This window comes from Muntiacus reevesi, chromosome X (genome assembly GCF_963930625.1).
Source record: "Muntiacus reevesi chromosome X, mMunRee1.1, whole genome shotgun sequence".
Taxonomy (NCBI): Eukaryota; Metazoa; Chordata; class Mammalia; order Artiodactyla; family Cervidae; genus Muntiacus; species Muntiacus reevesi.
In genome coordinates, this window is record NC_089271.1 from 46,587,734 (window position 1) to 46,614,487 (window position 26,754).

Below are 26,754 nucleotides of genomic sequence, written 5' to 3' on the forward strand. Positions count from 1 at the left end.
TATGCTAAAACCTTAAACTGTATGAAGCACAGCAAACTGTGGAAAATTCTTAAAGAGATGGGAATACCCAACCACCTTACCTGCCTGCTGAGAAACCTATATTCAAGACAAGAAACAACAGTTTCTATTGGACATGGAACAACAGATGTACTTAAAATTGGGAAAGGAGTACTTCAAGGTTGTATATTGTCAACCTGCTTATTTAACTAATATGCAGAGTGTTGTGCTTTCAAACTGTGGTGTTGGAAAAGACTCTTGAGAGATCCTTGGGCTGAAAGGAGATCCAACCAGTCCATCCTAAAGGAAACAAGTCCTGAATATTCATTGGAAGGATTGATGCTGAAGCTGAAACTCCAATACTTTGGCCACCTGATGTGAAGAACTAACTCATTGCAAAAGATCCTGATGCTGGGAAAGATTGAAGGCAGGAGGAGAATGGGACAACAGAGGATGAGATTGTTGAATGGCATCACCAACTCAATGGACATGAGTTTGAGTAAATTGTGGGAGTTGTTGATGGACAGGAAGGCCTGGTGTGCTGCAGTCCATGGGGTCACAAAGAATCGGACACATCTGAGAGACTGAACTGAACTGAACACAGCTAACTTCATACTAAACTAATAAAATAAAATTTAAAAAAAAAAAAAATAAATAAATAAATAAATAATGAAAAGCTGAAAATTTTTCCTCTAAAATTGCAAAAAGTCAAGGATGCCCATTATCAGCAATTCTATTTAATATAGTATAAGAAGTCCTAGTCACAGCAATCAGAAAAGGAGAAGTAAAAAACCTCCAAATTGGAAGGGAAAAGTGAAACTGTCACTCTTTGCAGATGACATAAAACTATTTATATATATATATGTGTGTGTGTGTATATATATATATATATGTGTATATATATATATATATATGTATATATATATATATATATATATATATATAAAACCTTAAAGTCTCCACACACAAAAAAAATAAATAAAAGTAATAAATATATTCAGTAAATTTGCAGGATATAACATTAATATACAGAAATGTGTTGCATTTTTATAAACTAATAATGAAATTCAAGAAAGAATTCAATAATGAAATTCAAGAAAGAATTCAAGAAAGAATTCAAGAAAGTCATGCCATTTACAATTGTATTAAAAAAGATTAAAAGCCATGAGAATAAAGTTAACCAAGGAGATTAAAGATCTACCTATAAACTAAAAACACTGATAAAGGAGATTAAAGATGATAAAAATAAATGCAAAGATATTCCATGTTCATGTATTGGAAGAAATTATTCATAAATGTCCATACTACCCACAGTGGTCTACAAATTTAATGAAATCCCTAACAAAATACCCATGACATTTTTCACAGAACTAGAACAAATAACTTTAAAATTTATAGAACTACAAAAGGCCCCAAACAACCAAAGCAATTTTGAGGGAAAAAAAAAGATAAAGGTAGGATGCTCCTTTACTTCAGACTGTATTGCAAAGCTACCGTAGTTAAAATAGTATGTGCTATACATTCATTCCCAACCCAGGAATTGAACTGAGGTCTCCTGCATTACAGGCAGATTCTTTACCAGCTGAACTACTCTTGGGAGAAGCCAAAATAACATAGTACTGGTGAAAACCAGACAAATAGATCAATGAAACAGAATAAAGAGTTTAGAAATAAACCCACACACTTATGGCCAATTAATCTATGATAAAGGAGACAAGAATATACAATGGAGAAAAGACAATCTCTTCTAAATATGGTGCTGAGGAAACAGGACAGCTACATGTAAAAGAATGAGATTAAAATATTTCCTTATATCATACTGAAAAGAAAACTCAAAATCTTTTAAAGGCCTAAATGTAACACTGGTTCTCTGTGAAGAGAACCTAGACAGAACACTCTTTAATATAAATTGTAGCACTGTTTTTTGGATCAGTCTTCTAAGGCAAAGAAACAAAAGGAAAAATAAACAAACGGTTCCTACTTAAGCTTAAAAGCTTTTGCACAGCAAAGGAAAACTTTGACAAAATGATAATCTACCTAATGGAAAAATATTTGCAAGTGATATGACAAATATGTTATTATCCAAATATGTTATTATCCAAAACACATTAGCAGCTTGTACAATTCAACAACAATAAAAAAATACCCAAATAAAAAATAGGCAGAAGACTTGAACAGATGTTTTTCCAAAGGAGATACACATATGACCAAAAAACACATTAAATAACATCATTAATCAGGTAAACACAAAACTACAATGAGATATCATCTCACACCTATTAGAATAACTGCCATCAAAAAGTCTACAGAGAATTTTCCCTGGCATCCCAGTGGGTGGGACTCAGTGCTTTCACTGTCATGTTCTAGATTTAACCCCTGGTCTACAAGCTAAGATCCCACAGACTGGGTGGCATGGCCAAAAGGAAAAAAAAGTCTACAAATAGCAAGTTTTGGTGAGGTTATGCAGAATATGAGAATATGATACTGTAATACCCTTTAAGTAGGACTGTAAATTTGTGAAGACACTATAGAAAACAGGATGGAGCTTCTTCAAAAAACTAAAGATAGAACTACCAGCAATTACAGTGCAGGTCACATATATGAAGAAAATGAAAACATCAATTTGAAAAGAGAAATGCCCACCTATGTTTATAGCGACATTATTTACAATAGCCAAGATATGTAAGCAACTTATCTGCCATCAATATAGTAATGGATAAATAATATGTGATATATATATATCACATATATATTTCCTTATATAAGGAAATATTACTCAGCCACAAAAGCATGAAATTCTGCCATTTTCAAGAATTTGGATGGATCGAGATGGCATTATGCTTATTAAACTAAGTCGGACATAGAAAGACAATACTGTATTTTATCACATATGTGGAATCTAAAAAATAAAAATAAGCAATGAATACAAGAAAAATAGATTCATGGATATAGAGAACAAAGTAGTGGTTACCAGCAGAGAGAGGAAAGTGGGAAGGAGGAGATCAAACTAGGGAATTAAGAGTTATAAACACCTATGTATAAAGTAAATTACAAGGATATATTTTACAACACATGAATTATAGCCAATATTTTATACCAGCTTTAAATACAGTAAAATGTACAAAGATTTTGAAATACTATGTTGCACACCTGAAACTAATATAATATTGTAAATCATCTATACCTCAATAAATATTGCAAAGCAAATAAAATATAAAAAAATGACTGTTCATTGAAAAATCATGCTATTGAAATACAATTGCAAGAAAATACATTCACAACATGTGCCTTTAATGTTAGAAATCGCTGTTAAGCCAAGCTGGCTGGATTAACTCTACTAAACTGTTTCAATAATAGAGGATAGCCAATAATCTTTACTTGCAGCAGTTCTATTCTATGAAGTCAGTGTGAACACCAAATTAGTAAATACTAAAACATTGATCCTAGAAGAAACAAAGGTTTGGGTTTCTGCAAGCCTCTAGTCACAGCATTTTCAGCCCCCAATTAATACCTAATCTTACTTAATATTTTTTAAGATGCCTTATTTAATATGTATAGTTTGTTCAACAATATTACACTCACAGCCAACAGCATGCCTGAAGAAAACTCATCTAACATACATATTTTCTCCATAAGGTACATTAAAACCTTTTTACAGTGAGAAACAATAAGCAGCACTTCAGCACTATACTTGTACAGCTTTGGTAGCAAAACCACCCACAAAAGAACAAAAATGTGCAAAATGTGGCACTATATAGGCAATGTTTACTTAGAGCATGGGAACTGAATAAAAAGGTACAGCATTTCCTTGTTCAACTTCAGAAGGAAACAGGCACATCAAGCTTCTCAAAATTATTGCTGCTCAGCACATGCCTGAAAATGACTGCAAAGGTGCTGCAAGTATTGATGTTGGGGTTACAAATAAATTTTAGTGAGTAGGCAAATTTTAGTGAGTAGCTGGCTTGAAACAACATTAAAAAAAAAAAGCAACAAACTAAGATCATGGCAACCTGTCCCATCACTTCATGGCAAATAGAAGAGGAAAAAGTGGAAGCGACGACATATTTTATTTTCTTGGGCTTCAAAATCACTGTGGATGGTGACTGCAACCATGAAATTGAAAGATGCTTGTTCCTTGGAAGAAAAGCTATGGCAAACCTAGACAGCATATTAAAAGGCAGAGCCATCATTTTGCTGAGAGAGGTACTTAGAGTCAAAGCTGTGGTTTTTCCAGTAGTCATGTATGGATGTACAAAACTCTGTGTGTACTAGGACTCAGAGATCCCACAAGGGACTGAGCCAGACTTGCCTGTGAGTGACCAAGAGACTCTGGTGGAGGCGTGAGTCTACAGAGGCCTGCCATGGGATCAGGGGCACTGAATACAACAGTCCTGGCATAAGCCCTTTTGAAAGAAGTTGCCATTAACACTAACATAGTTTGGCCTCAGGCCAAATTACAGGGAGGGAACATAGCCCTGTAAAATTGGATTAAATATTTACTAAGCATGGCCCCATCCATCAAAGCAAGACCCAGATCCCCCTACAACTAGACCCTCCCATCAGGAAGCTTCCACAAGCCTCTTATCCTTACCCCTCAGAGGGAAGACAGAATGGAAACCACAGTTACAGAAAAGCGACCAAACTTATCACTTGGATCACAGCCTTGTTTAACTCAGTGAAACTATGAGCCATGCCCTGTAGGGCCATCCAAGACAGAAGTCTTGGTGGAGAGTTCTGACAAAACGTGGTCCACTGGAGAAGAGAATGGAAAACCACTTCAGTATTCTCGCCTTGAGAATTCCATGAAGAGTATGAAAAGGTAAAAAGATATGACACTGAAAGATGAACTCACCAGGATGGTAGACGCCCAAAATGCTATTGGAGCAGACTGGAGAAATAGCACTGAAAGAATGAAGAGGCTGAGACAAAGTGAAAACAATGGCCAGTTGCAGATGGAAGTGGTGATGGAAATAAAGTTCAATGCTGTGAAGAATACTATTGCATAGGAACCTGGAATGTTAAGTCCATGAATCAAGATAAATTGGAAGTTGTCAAGCAGGAGATGGCAAGAGTGAACATTGACATTTTAGAAATCAGTGAACTAAAATGGATCTGAATGGGCGAATTTAATTCAGATGACCATTATATCTACTACTGTGGGAAAGAACCCCTTATAAGAAAAGGAATAGCCCCCACAGTCAACAAAATAGACTGAAAGGCAGTCTTGGGTGAAATCTCAAAAATGACAGAATGATCTCTGTGCATTTCCAAAGCAAACCATTCAATATCATAGTAATCCAAGTCTATGCCCAGACCAGTAATGCTCAAGAAGCTGAAGTTGAATGGTTCTATGAAGACCTACAAGACCTTCTAGAATTAACACTAAAAAAAAAAAAAAAAAAATGTCCTTTTCATCATAGGGGACTGGAACACAAAAGTAGGAAATCAACAGATACATGGAGTAACAGGTAATTTTGGCCTTGGAGTACATAATGGAGCAGGCCAAAGGCTAACAGAGCTTTGCCAAGAGAAAGCACTGGTCATCGAAGACACCTTCCACAAACTTAAGGGACGATTCTACACATGGACATCACCAGACGGTAAACACCAAAATCAGATTGATTATATACTTTGCAGCTGAAGATGAAAAAGCTCTATATAATTAGCAAAACAAGACAGGGAGCTAACTGTGGCTCAGATCATGAACTCCTTATCACCAAATTCAGACTTACACTAAGAAAGTAGGGAAAACCACTAAATCATTGAGGTATGACTAAATCAAATCCCTTATGGTTATGCAGTGGAGGGGACAAATAGATTCAAGGGATTAGATCTAATAGAGTGACTGAAGAAATATGGACAGAGGTTTGTAACATTGTAATCAAAACCGTATCCAAGAAAAATAAATTTTCAAAAAGGCAAATGATTTTCTAAGGACGTCTTACAAACAACTGAGGAAAGAAGAGAAGCAAAAGGCCACGGAGAAAAGTAAAAATAAATCCATCAGAATGCAGTGTTCCAAAGAAAAGCAAGGGAAGATAAAGAAGACTTCCTAAGTGAACAATGCAAATAAATAGAGGACAATAGAATGGGAAAGACTAGAGATCTCTTCAAGAAAATTAGAGATACCAAGGGAACATTTCATGCAAAGATGGGCACAATAAAGGACAGAAACAGTATGGAACTAACAGAAGCAGAAGATATTAAGAAGAGGTGGCAAAAGTACACAGAAGAACTATACAAAAAGGCTCTTAATGACCCAGAAACCATGATGATGCAATCACTTACCTAGATCCATACATCCTGGAATGTGAAGTCACTATGAATGAAGCTAGTGGAGATGATGGAATACCAGTTGAGCTATTTCAAATCTTAAAAGATGATGCTGTGAAAGTGCTGCACTCAATATGCCAGCAAATTTGGAAAAATTAGCAGTGGCCACAGGACTGGAAAAGGTCAGTTTTCGTTCCAATCCCAAAGAAAGGCAATGCCAAAGAATGTTTAAACTACTGCACAATTGCACTCCTCTCACATGCTACCAAAGTAATGCTCAAAATTCTCCAAGCCAGGCTTCAACAGTATGTGAACTGAGAACTTCCAGATGTTCAAACTGGATTTTAAAAAAGGCAGAGGAACCAGGGATCAAATTTCCAACATCTGCTGGATCACAGAAAAAGCAAGAGAATTCCAGAAAAACATCTATTTCTGCTTCATTGATTATGCTAAAGCTTTTGACTGTGTGGATCCCAACAAACTGGAAAATTCTTCAAGAGATGGGAATACCAGACCACTTTACCTGCCTCCTGAGAAATCTGTATGCAGGTAAAGAAGCAACAGTTAGAACTGGGCATGGACAACAGACTGCTTCCAAATTGGGAAAGGAGTATGTTAAGGCTATATATTGTCACCCTGCTTATTTAACTTATATGCAGAGTACATCATATGAAATACCAGACTGGATAAAGCACAAGCTGGAATCAAGATTTCCAGGAGCAATATAAATAACTTCAGATATGCAGATGACACCACCCTTATGTCAGACAGTGAAGAGGAACTAAAGAGCCTCTTGATGAAGGTGAAAGAGGAGAATGAAAAAGCTGACTTAAAACTAAACATTCTGAAAATGTAAATCATGGCATCCAGTCCCATCACTTCATGGCAAATAAATGGGGAAACAATGGAAACAGTGACAGACTTTATTTTCTTTGGCTGCAGAATCACTGCAGATGGTGACTGCAGTCATGAATTTAAAAGATACTTGCTCCTTGGAAGAAAAGCTCTAACCAACCTAGACAGCATATTAAAAAGCAGAGACATTTCTTTGCTGACAAATGTCCATCTAGTCAAAGCTATGTTTTTTCCAATAGTCATGTATGGATATGAGAGTTGGATTATAAAGAAACCTGAGTGCTAAAAATTTGATGCTTTTGAACTGTGGTGCTGAAGAAGACACTTGAGAGTCCCTTAGACTACAAGGAGATCCAACTAGTGAATCCTAAAGGAAATCAGTCTTGAATATTTATTGGAAGGACTGATGCTGAGGCTATAGCTCCAATTCTTTGGCCACTTGATGTGACGAACTGACTCCTTGGAAAAGACCTTGATACGAGGTAAGATTAAAGGCAGGGGGAGAAGGGGATGACAGGTGATAAGATGGTTGGATGGCATCACCAACTCGATGAACATGAGTTTGAGCAAGCTCCAGGAGTTGATGATGGACAGGAAAGCCTGGCCTGCTGCAATCCATAGGGTTGCAAAGAGTCAGACACGACTGAGTAACTGAACAGTACTGAACTGATATATGGATGTGAGAGTTGAAAGATAAAGAAGGCTGAGAAACTTAGAATTGATGCTTTCAAACAGCATTATTGTAAAAGACTCTTGAGCATCCCTTAGACTGCAAGGAGATCAAACCTGTCAATCCTAAAGGAAATCAACTCTGAATATTTGTTGGAAAAACTGTTGCTGAAGTGGAATACTTTGGCCACTTGATCCAAAGAGCCAACTCATTGGACAAGATCCTGATGCTGGCAAAGTTTGAAGACAAAAGGAGAAAGGGGTGGCAGAGAATGAGATAGTTAATTTGTGTCACCAACTCAATAGACATGAATTTGAGCTAACTCCAGGAGATAGTGGAAGGCAGAAGAGCCTGTTGTGCTACAATTCATGGGGTCACAAAGATTTGGACATGACTTAGTGATGAACAACAACAGGTAAATTTACCAATATAGAGTCCTCAAATACTTAGGATAATTATGAACCAGAATGTAGGGCCATTACAGCGTGGGAAAAACCAAGGTCCCTGTTAGTTGAGCATAATTGCTACTGATACCTCCCTCAAGGTCTTGCAGTGGAACACTCCTAATACCAGGGCCAGTCTTCCCAGGTGGGGCTAGTGGTAAGAACCTGCCTTCCAATGTAGGTGGTCCAAGAGACATGGGTTTTGATCCCTGGGTTGGGAAGATCTCCTGGAGGACAGCATGGAAACCCACTCAAGTAGTCTTGCCTGGAGAACTCCATGGACAGAGGAGCCTGCCGGGTTACAGTCCATAGGGTTGCAAAGAATTGGACATGACTGAAGCGACTTAGCAGTCAAGCATGCATGAAGGAAAGGTCCAGGTTCTGTGGGGTCAGTGTTCTTTTCAGCTTTTTATATCTGGATTCATTCATCCCAACTAGACCATTCAGCCCAACATAGTATGTGGTCTAGAAGACGCAGGAAAAATTACCGTGAGAAAACAGAGGAAGGAGTTATTAACTCTGTCTGGATAGAGTTTAGTAAAGAGTGATAAAAAAGAACATTTGAACTGGAACTTGAAGGACGTGCAGTTTTCTAAACGAAAAATGGAGAGATGGACACATGTAAGTCAGATCATTCAGCATTTGTCTTTCTGTCTGGATTGTTTCATTCATCATTATGTCCTCTAGATTCATCCATGTTGCCACAAACAGTGTAATGTGTGCATGTGTACTCAGTCACTTCAGTCATGTCCGACTCTTTGAGACTCTATGAACTGTAGCCCATCACACTCTGTCCGGGGAGATTCTCCAGGAAAGGGTACTGGAGTGGGTTGCCATGCCCTCCTCCAGGGAATCTTCCCGACTCAGGGAATTAATTCAGATCTCTGGCATTGCAGGCAGATTCCTTACAACTAGCACCACCTGGAAAGCCCCAAATAGTGGAACAAATATAAACAGTTCTATATATCATAGATATTTTAATAGAGTTTTTTAAATAAAAATTCTAAAAAATGTTTAACATGTATCTTAATATTTACTTTTATGTATATATATAAATACTAATGCATATTTATAAATACACATACATGTTTATATATGTATATGTATATGCTTATTTATGTAAAAGTTGTAGACATGCATTACCATACTAGTATGTCATGGTTATCATAAAACATGAAAAATAGAGTTGTTCAAATAATGAAATAAAATAAAAATATAAAAAGTACTACTATAAATTTTTCCACATCCTCTTGGATTCTCTTTTATATCCCAGTTTTCTAACTGACAGTTACCTAACAAATTAATTGTTCTCCCTTGGTGAATACAATAGTGCTTTCTCTTTATTAAAAGATCTTCTTTCTGTCCCCCCAACTAATAAGTAGAGGAAAGCGCTATTATTTTTATCAATAGTACTTATAAGCAAAGCTGAATCTAATGAAATCTTAGTGTATTTATACCACTTTTGATACTGTTTTCTGTTTCAACTGCAGCATTTCACTGCACCAAAGAATACATGGAAATAAGCACCATGTACCACAGCAAATCTAGTTGTATGTTACCAATCTAAAATATTTTCTTAGTTCAGGACAGCAATTGAGTACAAGTATACAAACCTATGGAAGATCTATGATAAATATATTATAAACTATATCTCTCAGTCAGTTAATAAGTTCTTCCCCACTAAAGATAGAATGTAGGCAAGTTTATTACAGGTGAAATAAACAATACGATTTAGAGTCTGTTTTTTCAAATATGTCTATATATTTTCCTGAATTAGCTTACTAGCTAACTAAAAGTTATTTAAGCTTCTCAAAAGCAATTTAGAAAAATTACAGATACTTCTATACTAAAGTTTAAGGGAAGTTTTTTTACTATTTCATAAAACTTTCATATGTTAAAGTTTCTGTTTTATAAAATGAGTTGTCTATCCTTAAAATATTGTCTTCTTAATCATTCACATCAGCTGTTCTTTATAGTCCTGCATGCTAGTCATTTTCAAACCAAAAGCCCAGATTCTGTGTGGTTAACCTGAAAGGCTTTGCAAGTACTTCCCAGGGAGCTGGGGATTGAGTTTATGTTTTTTTTTTTTTTTTTTTTTTTTTTGAGTTTATGTTTAATGAACTAAGGATATAGTCATTTGACCTTGGTTCGAGTTCATGATGTTTCCTGCTTCTTTCCGATGGGTTTTGCAAGTAAAAAATAATTCTATCAGCACTTTTCATAAAGAGATGACTCAGTTTTTCCTGGCCAGTGTTCCTTCTGAGCAAATTAGGTTCAAGGTTATTTGTAACTTGTTGCTGACTATCAGGAGTTATAGTTCTGGAAAATGAATCCTGTTATTAGGGCTAGAAAAAGTAGTCATAGCAAATAAAAAAGTGGAACTCATATTCTTACTAATCCCTATACATGCATTAATGATAACATGTGAAACAAACAACCTATGCAATTAGTCAAAGCTTGCTTTAAAATTGGTACAAATTCATGCAACTTCCCTGGGTCTGGGAGACTGAGAGTTTGAGTTTTTCAGAAAGACCCCCAAAATCATTGAAGGAATGATGGGATAAAATATTTTCTTCTAAATGCTAAAAGAATTAAGAAAGATTATCAATAGAAATACTTTTACTATACGGACATTTGTGGTGCTGGAGGAGACACTTGAGAGTCCCTTGAACTGCAAGGAGATGAAACCAGTTAATCCCAAAGGAAATCAACCCTGAATATTCATCGGAAGGACTGATGCTGAAACTGAAACTCCAATACTTTGACTACCTGAAGTGAAGAGCTGGCTCATTGAAAAAGACCCTGATGCTGGGAAAGATTAAAGGCAGAAGGAGAAGGGGATGGCAGAGGATGAGATGGTTGGATGGCATCACTGACTCAATGGAAATGAGTTTGAGCAAACTATGGGAGATGGTGAAGGACAGGGAAGCCTGGTATGCTGCAGTCCATGGGGTCACAAAAAGCTGGACATGGCTGAGCGACTGAACAACAACAATCAGTAGAAATGCAGATCACTGTAACAAGGAAGTAGAAACAATAAAGAGGAACAAATCAAAATTAGACAACTCAATTGCTGAGATAAAAAGCAAACTAAGAGCAGTAAAGGGGCTTCCTAGGTGGCTCAGTGGTAAAGAATCGCTCTGCCAATTCAGGGGATGTGGCTTTGATCCCTGGGTTGGGAAGATCCCCTGGAGAAGGAAATGGCAAACCACTCTAGTATTCTTGCCTGGAAAATCCCATGGGCAAAGGAACCTGGCAAGGTACAGGCCATGGGGTCACAAAAAAGTCAGACACAACTTAGCAATTAAACAACAACAAAAAAGGCAATAAAGAGCAGAAAATGATGCAGAAGAAGGAATAAGTGGTCCAGAAGACAGAATAATGGAAATCACCCAATTAGAACAGCAGACAGAAAGACAAGTGAAAAAAACATGAAAGCAACATATGATATCTATGGGATAATATAAACTGTGCCAACCTACATATAATAGTGTTCCCAGCTAGAAAAGAAAGAGAAAATGGTATCAAAATGTATTTGAAGAAATTATGGGGAAAAAAAAGAAATTATGGCCAGAAACCTCCCAAACCCAAAGAAGAAAACAGATATTCAGAAACAGGAAGCACAGAAGTTCCCAAATAAAGTGAATCCAAATAAAATCACAGCAAAACATATCATAATTAAAATATTAAATTTAAAGAGAAAATTCTAAAGACAGTAATAGAAATACAAAGAGTCAATTACAATGGAACCCCCTCCATAAGGGTATCAGCTGATTTCTCTGCAAAAACTTTGCAGACTAGAAGAGAGTAACATGATATATTCAAAGTCCTGAAAGGGAAAAATCTGCAACCTAGGACAATCTACCCAGTATGATTATAATTTAGAATACAAAAAGAGATTTAAAAAATTTCTCAGACATGAAAAAACTAAAAGAATACACTAATACTAAACTTAATCTAAGAAATACTGAAAATCTTTCTCTAAATAAAAAGAAACAAGAATCTATAGAAAAGGGAAAAAACACAAAAAGGAAAGGCAAATATATAAAAGGATTGAATATATCATGTAAGCCAGTACATAGATTAAAAACATTAAAATTTTTATAAAAGCAATGACAACTATAATTAATGGGAAAATAATAAACATGGAGATGTAAAATAAAACATCAAAATCACTAAATGTGGAGGAGGGGAGAAAAAATACAGATCTTTTAGAATGTGCCTGAACTTATGACTATCAGATTAAAGCAAGTAGATACAGTCATGGGTCAGCATATTTGAAACCAGGGTAACCATAAATCAAAAACATATAACAAACTCATAAAAAACAGAAAGAAAGGAAATCAAGCATAAAGTGAAAGAAAACTATCAATCCACAAATGAGAAACAAAATGAAAAGATCAAAGAAGAACTACAAAATCAACTGGAAAATAAGATTTAAAATGGCAATAAATATATACTTATCAATAATTACTTTAAATATCAATGGATTTGCATTTTTCTAATAATGAATGATGCTGAGCATCTTTTCATGTGTTTGTTAGCCATCTGTATGTCTTCTTTGGAGAAATGTCTGTTTAGTTCTTTGGCCCATTTTTTTGTGGAGTCATTTATTTTTCTGGAATTGAGCTTCAGGAGTTGCTTGTATATTTTTGAGATTAATCCTTTGTCTGTTTCTTCATTTGCTATTATTTTCTCCCAATTGATGCATGAGACAGGTGCTCGGGCCTGGTGCACTGGGAAGACCCAGAGGAGTCGGGTGGAGAGGGAGGGGGGAGGGGGGATCGGGATGGGGAATACGTGTAACTCTATGGCTGATTCATATCAATGTATGACAAAACCCACTGAAATGTTGTGAAGTAATTAGCCTCCAACTAACAAAAAATAAAAATAAAAGAAAAGAAAAAAGAAAAAAATATCAATGGAGTAATGCTCTATTGGAATATGTATAAAGACAGATTGGATTAAATTTTTAAAAAAATGAGAACCTGTAGTATGTTGCTGACAAAAGATGGACTTTAAGGTGAAAGGCCAACAAAAATTGAAAGTAAGTGGGCTGAGAAAAATATTTCATGCTAAGAGAAATAAGAAAGCAGGGGTAGCAATATTCATATTAGACAAAATAGAAGCATATCTGAAAAGCAACTTTATATTGAAAATCAACTCTGCTGTACTAGAGAGAGCCCAGAACTTATTTTCTAAAGACAGTTAATTCAGCTTTAAAAATTTAGCTATGTAGCAAGGGCAAGTTATTTAACCTTATAAGGCTCAGCTTTTTCACCTGTGAAATGAAGAGAATTAATGATGTTTGGACTAGTTATTGGCTAAATATGGTACAAACATTACATTCTAAATCACTAGAAATATAATGAGGCAAAAACAATTGTGTTGTTGGAATTTTCTTCTCAGAGAGAGCATTGTGTGAGAAGTTGGAAACAATACTTTAATAAGTTAGTCGATGGTGGTGGTGGGTTGCAAAGGACAGGTTTGTATGGTAAAGGGAGACAGGAGTTCTGATAGCTTGGGTATCAGATCTGAAGTGTCTGTAACATTAAAAGTACAGTTGATCCTTGTGATACTTGGGAGGTAGGGTTGCTTAACTTCAGTACAGTAAAAAAAAAAAAAAAAAGCATATAACATAACTATTGGCCCACCATTTCCTTGGTTACACATCAAACAACCATGGATCATTTAATTCTATATTATGCATTTTTGAAAATAAAAAAAAGAATATGTGTATCCACATAATCAAATTCATGTTGTTCAAGTGTTAACTGTAATTGAGTTCCAGAATTTAATCTATGTTTGTATCCTATATAAAAACAGGGACTGTACTTAGTAGGTACTCAATATCTATTTACATAAATAAATAAGCACATGCTGCCAGCAGTTCTTTTCTTTTCCCCATACAGCATTCAGTCTCAAAGTAGGAGACTTTAATACCCCACTGACATCAATGAACAGTTCTTCTGGACAGAAAATCAGTAAAGCAGCAAAGATTGTAAATAACACAATAGAACAGTGTGGACTTACTTGATATCTACAAGACACTACATCCAAAAAAACCCAGAATATACACTTTTTTCAAGCTCACATAGAAAATTATTTAGGATAGACCACATACTAGGAAACAAACAAACAAAAAAGCATCAACAAATTTAAGGTAATAAAAATTACTTCAAGCATATTTTCTGATCATTACAGTTTGAAACTAGAAATCAACTACATAGAGGAAAACAAGAAAAAATGATTATATGTAGACTCAACAACATGCTGTTAGAAAATCTAAAAAACTAATGAACTAAATATAAGACATAACACCATAAAACTTTTAGAAGAGGACATAGGTAAATATTTTCTGATATAAATCATAAGAATATTTTCTTATATCAATCTTCCAAGGCAAAAGAAATGAAAGCAAAATTAAACAAATGTGGCCTAATCAAACTTACAAGCTTTAAAACAGCAAAGAAAACCTTAAACAAAATGAAAAGACAAGTTATAAACTGGAAGAAAATATTTGCAAATGATACAACCAACAAGAGGTTAATTTCCAAACATACAAACAATATATACAGTTCAATATAAAACAAACAAACACAACCCAATCACAAAATAGGCAGAAGACCTAATTAGGCATCCCTTCAAGAATGTATACAGATGGCCAACAGGCACATGAAAATATGCTCAATGTCACCAATTGTTAGAGAAATTCAAATCAAACCTACAGTGAGTTGTCACCTCACACCAGTCAGAATGGCCATCATCGAAAGAACAGCATGTATATTATCTATGATGAAACAGATCACCAACCCAGGTGGGATGCATGAGACAAGTGCTCGGACCTGGTGCACTGGGAGGACCCAGAGGAGTCGAGTGGAGAGGGAGGTGGGAGGGGGGATCGGGATGGGGAATACGTGTAACTCTATGGCTGATTCATGTCAGTGTATGACAAAACCCACTGAAATGTTGTGAAGTAATAGAGTCGAGTGGAGAGGGAGGTGGGAGGGGGGATCGGGATGGGGAAAACGTGTAACTCTATGGCTGATTCATGTCAATGTATGACAAAACCCACTGAAATGTTGTGAAGTAATTAGCCTCCAACTAACAAAATAAAATTAAAAAATAAATAAATAAGAAAATAAAACTAATTTACTGGAAAAGATTTAAAAAAAAGAATATTTTCTTAATTAAAAATTTGTGACTACATGGGAAAAAAAACCCACTGAAATATTGTGAAGTAATTAGCCTCCAACTAATAAAAAAAATTTAAAAAAAAAGTCTACATTTAATCAGTACTAGAGAGGGTGTGCAGAAAAGGGAACCCTCCATGCACTGTGATGGGAATATAAATTGGTATAGTCAGTATGGAGAAGAGTATGGAGGAGTTCCTTAAAAAGCTAAAAATAGGGTTACCATATGACCCAGCAATCAATCCCACTCTTGGACGCATATCTGAGAAAGATGAAAACTCTAATTCAAAATGATATATGAACCACAATATTTATAGCAACACTACATAAAATAGCCAAGACATGGAAGCAACCTGTGTCCATCAACAGATGAATGGATAAAGAAGATGTGATGTGAATATACAATGAAATACTAGTCATGAAAAAGAATGGAATATTGGTATTTGCAACACTATGGTTGGGCCTAGAGTTTATCATACTAAGTTAGAGAAAGACAAATTCTATATAACATCACTTACATAGAATCTAAATAAATGATACAAATGAACTTATTTACAATAACAGATACAGACTCACAGACACAGAAAAGCAATTCATGGTTACCAAAACGGAAAATGGTGTGTGCATGGGGTGTGGGGAGGCAGTTCAGAAGTATGGGGAAAAAAAGAAAAGATCACAACTAGAAATATAAAAATTATTAAAGGCAAAATCTCATTTGTAAATGTAGTAGATCCGTCACATAAAAATCTGGTAGGAAGATTAAAAGACAAAAGTATTGAAGTCATCTATATACATAATCTGGAGAAAGAAATGGCAACCCACTCCAGTATTCTTGCCTGGAAAATTCTATGGGCAGAGGAGAATGGTGGGCTACAGTCCACAAGGTCACAAAAGTCAGACATGACTTAGTGACTAAACAGTATATATAATAATTAATTGAGGGATGCATAAAACAAAAAACATGCAAAATATGATTTCAAAAACAGAAAACATAGGGGGGAGTAAAAGTGCAGAGTTGTTAGAGTGCATTTTAACTTAAAAAATAAACTCTGCCATGTATATTTTTACTTGTTATGCAAGAACCCCATTGTAACTACAAGTCATAAAGTGACAATAGATACACAAAAACCAGAAAGAGAGGAACACAAGCAAGACATAAAGAAAAGTATTAAAGAAATGTAAATCAAAAAGACAATGAAGTATCACCTCACACCAGTCAGAATGGCCATTATTAAAATGTCTACAAATAATAGATACTGGATAGGGTGTGAAGAAAAAGGAACCCTCCTACACTGTTGTGGGGAGCATAAATTTGTGCATCCACTATGGAGAACAGTAAGGTGGTTCCTTAAAAAACAAAAAATAATTCAAAAAGATACATGCACTCTAGCAGCATTATTTAAAATAGCCATTACATTAAAACAACCTAAATATTTATCAACAGATGAATGGATAAACAGAATGTATATGCACATGGAATATTACTCAGCCATAAAAAGGAATGAAATAATGCCATTTGATACAACATGGATAGACCTAGAAATCATCATATGGAATAAAGTCACACAAAGACAAATGTTATATGATATCTCATATGTGGAATCTAAATGACACAAGTGAACCTATTTATAAAATAAAAATAGATTCAAAGACATAGAAAAAAGCTTAATGTTATCAAAGGAGATAACAGTGGGGAGATAAGTTGGGAGTTTTGAATATGTATACAAATACACACTGCCATATATAAAATAGGACCTACTGTGTAGCTCCCCCAAGATGGAGGAGAGTTCTGACAAAATGTGGTCCACTGGAGAAGAGAAAGGCAAACCACTTCAATATTCTTGCCTTGATAACACCATGAATAGTATGAAAAGGCAAAAAGATATGACACTGAAAGATGAACTCCCCAGGTCGGTGGGTGCCCAATATGCTACTGGAGATCAGAGGAGAAATAACTCCAGAAAGAATGAAGAGACAGAACCAAAGCAAACCAATACCCAGTTGTGGATGTGACTGGTGATGGAACCAAGGTCTGATGCTGTAAAGAGCAATATTGCATAGGAACCTGGAATGTTACGTCCATGAATCAAGGCAAATTGGAAGTGGTTGAACAGGAGATGGCAAGAGTGAACGTCAATATTTTAGGAATCAGTGAACTAAAGTGGACTGGAATGGGTGAACTTAACTCAGATGACCATTATGTCTACTACTGTGTGCAAGGATCCCTTAGAAGAAGTGGAGTAGCCATCATAGTAAACAGAAGAGTCCTAAATGCAGTACTTGGATGCAATCTCAAAAACAGCAAAATGATCTGTTAGCTTCCGAGGCAAACCATTCAATATTACAGTAATCCAAGCCTATGCCCTGACCAATAATGCTGAAGAAGCTGAAGTTGAACGGTTCTATGAAGATCTACAAGGCCTTATAAAACTAACACCCAAAAAAGATGTCCTTTTCATTATAAGGGACTGGAATGCAAAAGTAGGAAGTCAAGAAACACCTGGAGTAACAGGCAAATTTGACTTTGGAGTACAGAATGAAGCAGGGCAAAGACTAATAGAGATTTGTCAAGAGAATGCACTGGTCATAGCAAACACCTTTTTCAAGAACACCAGAGAAGACTCTACACATGGACATCACCAGATGGTCAACACCAAAACCAGATTGATTATATTCTTTGGAGTCAAAAGTGCAAAAAACAAAAAAAACAAAACAAAAACAACAACAACAACAAAAAACAAGTCAGTCAGCAAAAACAAGACTGGAAGCTGACTGTGGCTCAGATTACTAAGTCCTTATTGCCAAATTGAGATTGAATTGAAGGAAGTGGGGAAAACCACTAGACCATTCAGGTATGACCTAAATCAAATCTCTTATGATTATACAGTGGATGTGAGAAATAGATTCAAAGGACTAGAACTGATAGACTGAGTGCCTGATGAACTATGGACAGAGGTTCCTGACACTGTACAGGAGACAGGGGTCAAGATCATCCCCAAGAAAAAGAAATGCAAAAAAGCAAAATGGCTCTCTGAGGAGGCCTTACAAATAGCTGTGAAAAGAAGAGAAGAGAAAAGCAAAGGAGAAAAGGAAAGATATTCCCATTTGAGTGCAGAGTTCCAAAGAATAGCAAAGAGAGATAAGAAAGTGATCAGTGATCAGTGCAAAGAAATAGAGGAAAACAATAGAATAGGAAAGACTAGACATTTCTTCAAGAAAACTAGAGATACCAAAGGAATATTTCATGCAAAGATGGGCTCAATAAAGGACAGAAATTGTATGGACTTAACAGAAGCAGAAGATATTAAGAAGAAGTAACAAGAATACACAGAAATATACAAAAAATAAAAGATCTTCACAACTCAGATAATCATGATGGTGTGATCACTCACCTAGAGCCAGACATCCTGGAATGCGAAGTCAAGTGGGCCCTAGGAAGCACCTCTACGAATAAAGCCAGTGGAAGTGATGGAATTCCAGTTGAGCTATTTCAAATACTAAAAGATGATGCTGTGAAAGTGCTGCACTCAATATGCTAGCACATTTGGAAAACTCAGCAGTGACCATAGAACTGGAAAGGTCAGTTTTCATTCCAATCCCAAAGGAAGACAATGCCAAAGATTGTGCAAGCTACCGCAAAATTGCACTCATCTCACACGCTAGTAAAGTAAAGCTCAAAATTCTCCAGGCCAGGCTTCATCAACATGTAAGCCATGAACTTCCAGATGTTCAAGCTGGTTTTGGAAAAGGCAGAGGAACCAGACATCAAATTGCCAACATCCGCTGGATCATCTAAAAAGCAGGAGAGTTCCAGAAAAACATCTATTTCTGCTTTATTGTCAAAGCCTTTGACTATATGTATCACCACAAACTGTGGAAAATTCTGAAAGAGATGGGAATACCAGACTACCTGACCTGCCTCTTGAGAAATCTGTATGCAGGTCAAGAAACAACAATTAGAACTGGACATGGAACAACAGACTGATTCCCAATAAGAAAAGATATACATGAAGGCTGTATACTGTCACCCTGCTTATTTATCTTAAATGCAAAGTACATCATGAGAAACGCTGGGCTGGTTGAAGCACAAGCTAGAATCAAGATTGCCAGGAGAAATATCGATAATCGTACATATGCAGATGACAGCACCCTTATGGCAGAAAGTGAAGAAGAACTAAAGAGCCTCTTGATGAAAGTGAAAGAGGAGAGTGAAAAAGTTGGGTTAAAGCTCAATATTTAGGAAATTACGAACATGGCATCTGGTCCCACCACTTCATGGCAAATAGATGGAAAACAGTGAAAATAGTGGCAGATTTTACTTTGGGGAGCTCCAAAATCACTGCAGATGGTGACTGCAGCCATGAAATTAAAAGACACTTGCTACTTGGAAGAAAAGTTATGACCAACCTACACAGCTTATTAAAAAACAGAGACATTCCTTTGCCAACAAAGGTCCGTCTAGTCAAGGCTATGGTTCTTCCAGTAGTCATATATGGATGTGAGAGTTGGACTACAAAGAAATCTGAGCATAGAAGAATTGATGCTTTTGAACTGTGGTATTGGAAAAGACTCTTTAGAGTCCCTTGGACTGCAAGGAGATCCAACCAGTTCATCCTAAAGAAAATCAGTCCTGAATATTCATTGGAAGGACTGATGTTGGAGCTCCAATACTTTGGCCACCTGAGCAAAGAACTGACTCATTTGAAACGACCCTGATGCTGGGAAAGATTGAAGGCAGGAGGAGAAGTTGATGACAGAGGATGAGATGGTTGGATGGTATCACTGACTCAATGGACATGAGCTTGAATAAACCCCGGGAGTTGTTGATGGACAGGGAGGCTTAATGTGCTGCAGTCCATGGAGTCACAAAGAGTCAGACATGACTGAGCAACTGAACTGAGCTGAAATGTGTAGCTTAGGGAACTATACTCAATATCTTATAATAACCTGTAATGGAATCTGAAAAGGAATATGTATATATATGTATATATATATGCATATATATATAGAGAGAGTACATTATATATTATGTTCTCATATATATGATTCTCTTTGTTGTACCCTTGAAACTAACAGATTTTAAATTAACTATACTTTGTTAACAAAGAAAATTTTCAAACCACAAACAAAGAAACTAAAAGAAAATGAATAGAGAACAACAAAAATAACCAATAAAAATTTAAGAAAATTGCATAAGTATCCCCTATCAATAATTAAATATAAATGGACTAAATGCTTCATACAAAAGGCATACAAAGGCTGAATAAGTTAAACATAGACCCATAGATAAGCTACCTACAAGACACTCACCACATCTAATAGCATACACAGACTGAAAGTCAGGGAATGCAGAAAGCTATCACATGCATGTATAAATGAAAATAAAGAAATCTGGGGTACTCTTGGTGGGAATGAAAGTTTGTGCAAGAAAACATTATGGTTTATTGAAAAAATAAAGGCTAGAACTACCATAGCATCCAGCAATTTCACTTCTGAATATATACTCAAAGAAACATCTATTCAAAAAAAATTATGTGAGGAATTCCCTGGTGGTTCAGTGGTTGAGACTCCAAACTTCCAGTGCAAAGGGCATGGGCTCAATCCCTGGTCAAGGAATTGGGATCCCACATTCCAAGTGGTACAGCCAAAAATTTAAATTTAAATATTTTTTTTTAAAATTGAAAGCTCATACTCCTATGTTCATTGCAGCATTATTTACAACAGCCATGATATAGAAGCAACCTGCATGTCCATAAATAGATGAATAAAGAGATGCTGCATGTGTGCATATATGTGTATATGTATGTGTATACATGCAAATATACATATATATGTATATACATTCATGTGTATAAATACACATGTGTATAAATAAAATACAAAATAAAAATAAAATATAAGAAAATAAAAACATAAAGAATACTTTTTTGAAAAAACCTGGAGACTTACTACCTGACTTTAAGACTTACTGTAAAGCTTCAGTAAGGAATATAGTGAAAGTAAGTCAATGGTGAAAATAAATCAATAGGATAGATTAAAGAGTATAGAAACAGACCCTCCTATTGCTTTTTTCTGTAAAGATGCAAAGTATATTGAAGGAAAAAAAGAAAAAAAAACCTCAACACAAGTTGCTGAAATAATTGAACATCTATATGCAAAACAAAACAAAAAACTAAAGAAAAGAACCCTGACTCTTTTGTTTATACCATAAACGAAAATGTAAATTCTAAAACCATAAGACTTCAGGAAGGAGAAGTCTTTTGATAAAATCTTTGGGCTAAGGAAAGATTTCTAAGAAGTACCAGCAAAAGCTCAACTATAAAAGAAAAACTGATAAACTGAGCTTTGTTAAACTTAAGAACTTCTGCTCTTCAAAAGACACTGATGAGAATGAAAAGACAAGCCACAGATTGACTGAAAATATTCACAAATAAATTATGAAGAACTTAAGCATAATATATAAGAAATTACCACAACTTAATCATAAAGGGAATGATAGTTAATGAATACTGGGTTTCTTTTTGAAATCTTTTTGAAATTAGACAGCGGTAATCGTTGCCCAGCTATGTAATATATACTAAAATTCACTGAATTTTATACTTTAAATGGATGAATTGTATGGTATGTGAATGATTTCTCAATAAACTGTTCCTTAAAAGCTCTGTAATTCCATATTTATTTCACATTCAATTCCCTGGTGGTTCAGATGGTAAAGAATCTGCCTGCAATGCAGAAGAACCAGATTCAATCTCTGGGTTTTGAAGATCCCCTGGAGAAAGGAATACTAGCCACTCCAGTATTCTTGCCTGGAAAATTCCATGGACAGAGGAGCCTGGTGGACAGTAACCAAAGGGGTCTCGAAGAGTCAGACACGACTGAATGACTAACACTGTCACTTTCACTTTTTTATTATATATAGCAGTATTTTTTTTATTGCTAATAAATCATTATTTAAAAAACTATGAAACTAAATGTTGGATATAGTTCACATGTAAGAATGTTTTGGCATGTCAAATGTAAATAAATATAAATTTTTATAATAAATAAATGTTAAATACATTTATCAGCCTGATATAAACCATTGGCATATACTTTCAATGAAAATATAGTACTGTTCAGCATGAGGGATATATGCAATGTTTTATAATAACTGTAAATGGTAAATAATCATTAAAATTTATAAAAGTGAAAATGAAATCAAAACAAGACAAACTGAAAAGAATTTTTAAATGTAATTAAACTAAAAATGACTGAGTTACTGGCAGGATTGTTGGGAATTTTAAGTGAAATAATGTGCAAGGTTGTTTGACAGAGTGCTTTCTACTTGTAAATGCTGAATTTTCTTTAAAAGAATTAAATATATTACTATGCAAATATAAAATGAATATTTTGTCAACTAGAGAAAAGTTAATTATAAATGAAGGCAAAATAGTATTTAATTTTTTTAGAATGTGCTACCTTAAGAAAACAGCTAAATGTTTCTGAGTTGAGTGTAGTTTTATATTCTTATAAAATTGTTTATTTTGTCCACCAGCAAAAATAAGTTCTTTCAGATTATATACTGATTGTGTAGTAGGAAGGGTATATTTCTAAGTGAACTCCAATTATTTCAAACTGTGCCCTTTATCCTAACACGAATATCTTTTGGAGCATATCTATGTTTAGGCACAAACCAAATGCTGCTTTGCTCATGTACTTTCCATTTTGGTTTTTTGAGGATCTTTGGTTTGCTTTCATTATGATTATTATTATCATTTGATTTCATCATGTATAAATTGAGATGGTATTGCAGAGCTCCCATTTTCTATAGTAATAGTTTTAGATTTATAGTTCCCCCCACCACTGGTTTGTAAAGTCTTTGAACTAAAGTATGATCTATTCTTCACTTAAAAAAAATAAATTTTAAAAAGGGTAAAATATATGAAAAGACACTTCACCATAAAAGAAATAGCAGTTTCAAATAAGCAAAGAAATAGATGTTCAATATCATTAATCATTAGAGAAATTCAAGTTAAAACCACAATGAAATATTACTACATATCAATTAGAATGATTAATTTTTTTAAAAGAAAACCTAACCATGCCAATTACACTCATTTCACATGCTACCAAAGTAATGCTCAAAATCCTTCAAGCTAGGCTTCAACACTGTGTGAACTGAGAACTTCCAGGCACACATGTTGAATTTAGAAAAGGAAGAGGAACTAGAGATCAAATTTGCCAACATTCGTTGGATCATAGAAAAGGAAAAGAATTTCAGAAAACCAACTAGTTCTGCTTCATTGACTATACTAAAGCCTTTGACTGTGTGGATCACAACAAACTGTGGAAAATTCTTAAAGAGATGGAAATACCAGATCACCTTACCTGCCTTCTGAGAAATCTGTATGCAGATCAAGATGCAACAGTCAGAACCAGAGATGGAACAATGGGCTGGTTCCAAATTGAGGAAGGAGTACATCAAGGATGTACATTGTCACTCTGCTTATTTAACTTATATGTAGAGTGTATTATGCAAAATATCAGGCTGGTGAACCACAAGCTGAAATCCAGATTTCCTGGAGAAATATCAATAACCTCAGATATGCAGATGACGCCACCCTAATGGCAGAAAGCAAAGAAGAACTGAAGTGCCTCTTGATGAAGGTTGAAAGAAGGGAGTGAAAAATCTGGCTTAAAACTCAACATTCAAAAAACTAAGATCATGGCATCTGGTACCATCACTTCATGACAGATAGATGGGGAAAAACTTATGTAATGAGGAAAATAACATTTACCTTTTTAAATTTAATATGTTGGATCTAAAACTCTAAAATATTTGAAATTTTTATGTTTTATTTTTATTCACTTTTTAACTTCTTTTTGTGATTGAGTCTATGAAAATATATTTTCTGAAAATTTAAATTATTTTCTCTAATGTTTTGCATATTAAAGAAAGCTATAGCCTGAGAGCTTCTTTAAGTGCTAAGTAACAATTGATATTTTGACATTCTTGGAAAGTGATATGTGTTTGATAAGAGGTGGTGAGTATATCATCAGAACAGTTTACTTTTAGCACATCAACAATATTTATGCTCAGTCTTTGAATCCTATTGCTTGACTTTTGAACTTAAGAGATTTGAGGCACTGAAATATCCAGTCCATCTGTTACACTCGCATGGCCAAACTCAAAGTCTTCCAATTGGAGCATATATATATATATATATATATATATATATATATTTAGGGGAAAACATAATTACTACTTATTCATGCAAATTGCACTCCAAAATAGTGCATATTTCATCTTTGTGTTTTGTTTAGCAATATTTGTATAAGAACATATAACAAACTGCACAAATATAATTACACAAAAGTAAGTCAATCACTGGACTACTTAACAGTCTCTTATTAGAGAGATCTGTTTGGCTCTTACTGGCTTAACCTAAATTAATGGTTTACTATATATGGACTGTCTATTACAGTGATATGTTCCTCAATATATGTTGATATCTATCTATCTATCTATCTATCTATCTATCTATCTATCTATCTATCTATATGTATGTATATAGGGCTTCCCCAATGGTAAATAATCCATCTGCAATGCAGGAGACATATGGGACATGGGTTCAACCCCTGGGTTGGAAAGATCCCTGGGAGAAGGCCATGGCAACCCACTCCAGTATTCTTGCTTGGAGAATCTCATGGACAGAGCAGCCTGGTGCGCTGCAATCCATAGGGTTGCAAAGAGTCAAACATGACTGAAGCAACTGAGCACACGTGCATATTTGTATATGCATATGTAAAAATATATATTTGAGCAAAGGAAAGGTTTCTTTTTTTCCCCCATCAAGGGAAAAAAATTGGTTTCTGACTCATCAGCTGTACAAAGAGAAATGATTCTTCTTTCCAAATGGTTAAGAAATAGGAGACAAGTCTACAATTTGACTGCTTTTTCTGATAGAGACTTATTTCTTTTTGTGGGGGTCATCTGTTCTAATATGTAGCCCTTTAGCTTACTCATGGAATTTGGAAAATTCTTGTGATTCTATTGTTTATGTATTTATTCTTTGCTATTGTTTGATCATGTTTATTTTGATTTGATTTTCTTTCTGTCTCCCTCCCAATGCCTCTCTCTCTCTCTCTTCAGTCAGACCATTGTGAAGATTAGATTTCTGGAAAGCTAGCAAAGACTGACATGCTTTCTGAACCTTCTTTACCACCTTCTGTACTCTAGAGAGATTTCACTCTGAGGGGGATATGTAGTTAATAGTCACCAGTTGTGCTTCTTAACCCACTACAAGGAATTAGCTCAAATAACCAAGTTGCAACATACTACTTCTTCTTTTAAGGACCTTAAGTTTCACAGATGGCACTTGGAAGTATGCCTTATATCTTGTTTATCCTGGGCACACAGGAAATAGACGAGTAACAGCTCCTCTAAGACACATATCCACATTTGCACTTTTGTGTGAATAATGATTACTTGTGTCTCAAAACATTGCTTCCTATCTCAGTTGCCTAAAAGATGACAGTCACTTCAAGGATCTAGCTACTATTCAGTGATGAAGAGAAACAGAAAAGCTTGGAATGTGGGGAAAATGCTTTCTTCCTTGGGGATTTTGTGAGCTATTTAGCAGATATTTGTGGGGCACCTATTGCCCTACAATATGGGGCACTAGATAGGGGACTTAGAGATGAATAAAAATCACCCTGTCTTCAGGAAATAGCATAGGAGAATGAAAGCTACTAAGAACATCCTTCTTAGTGTCCTTCTAGATTCCGGAGGCAGACTGTGAGCTTTTTAATTTTTTTTTTAATTTTTCGCTACCCACAAGTGTAGTATTATTAAATCTCTAAATCATTAAAACTCTAAAATCAGAAGGGGCAAATGTGGGTAAACAAGGTTGATCCTTTCATCATCATAACTGTGGCAACAAGGAGCTACACCTAACAACCTATTTGCTGGTATGGCCAGCTCAAACACCAGCAACTCACGAGAATATATTTTCCCACAAATAGGTGATATCAGGTTACTGCCTGCAGTAACCCTAAGATCCTGAAAATACACACAAGAGTTAGCAATACAAAAACAGTGTCTCACTCTTGAACATTTTTCATATCTTATGAAGTTTTGGGGCCTATTTGAATAAATCTACAATGCTTGCCATTTTCTTGAAATTCATATATGCCCAAATTAGATGTTAAATATATTCTCTAATGATTTGTGGTTAATATTATTACCAGTTTCTCATATCTTGACTTTAAATTGATTTTTTTTTACCTATTAGATGCCTGAGTCAATGACTAACGACTTCATGACTATTCATACAGTAACCAA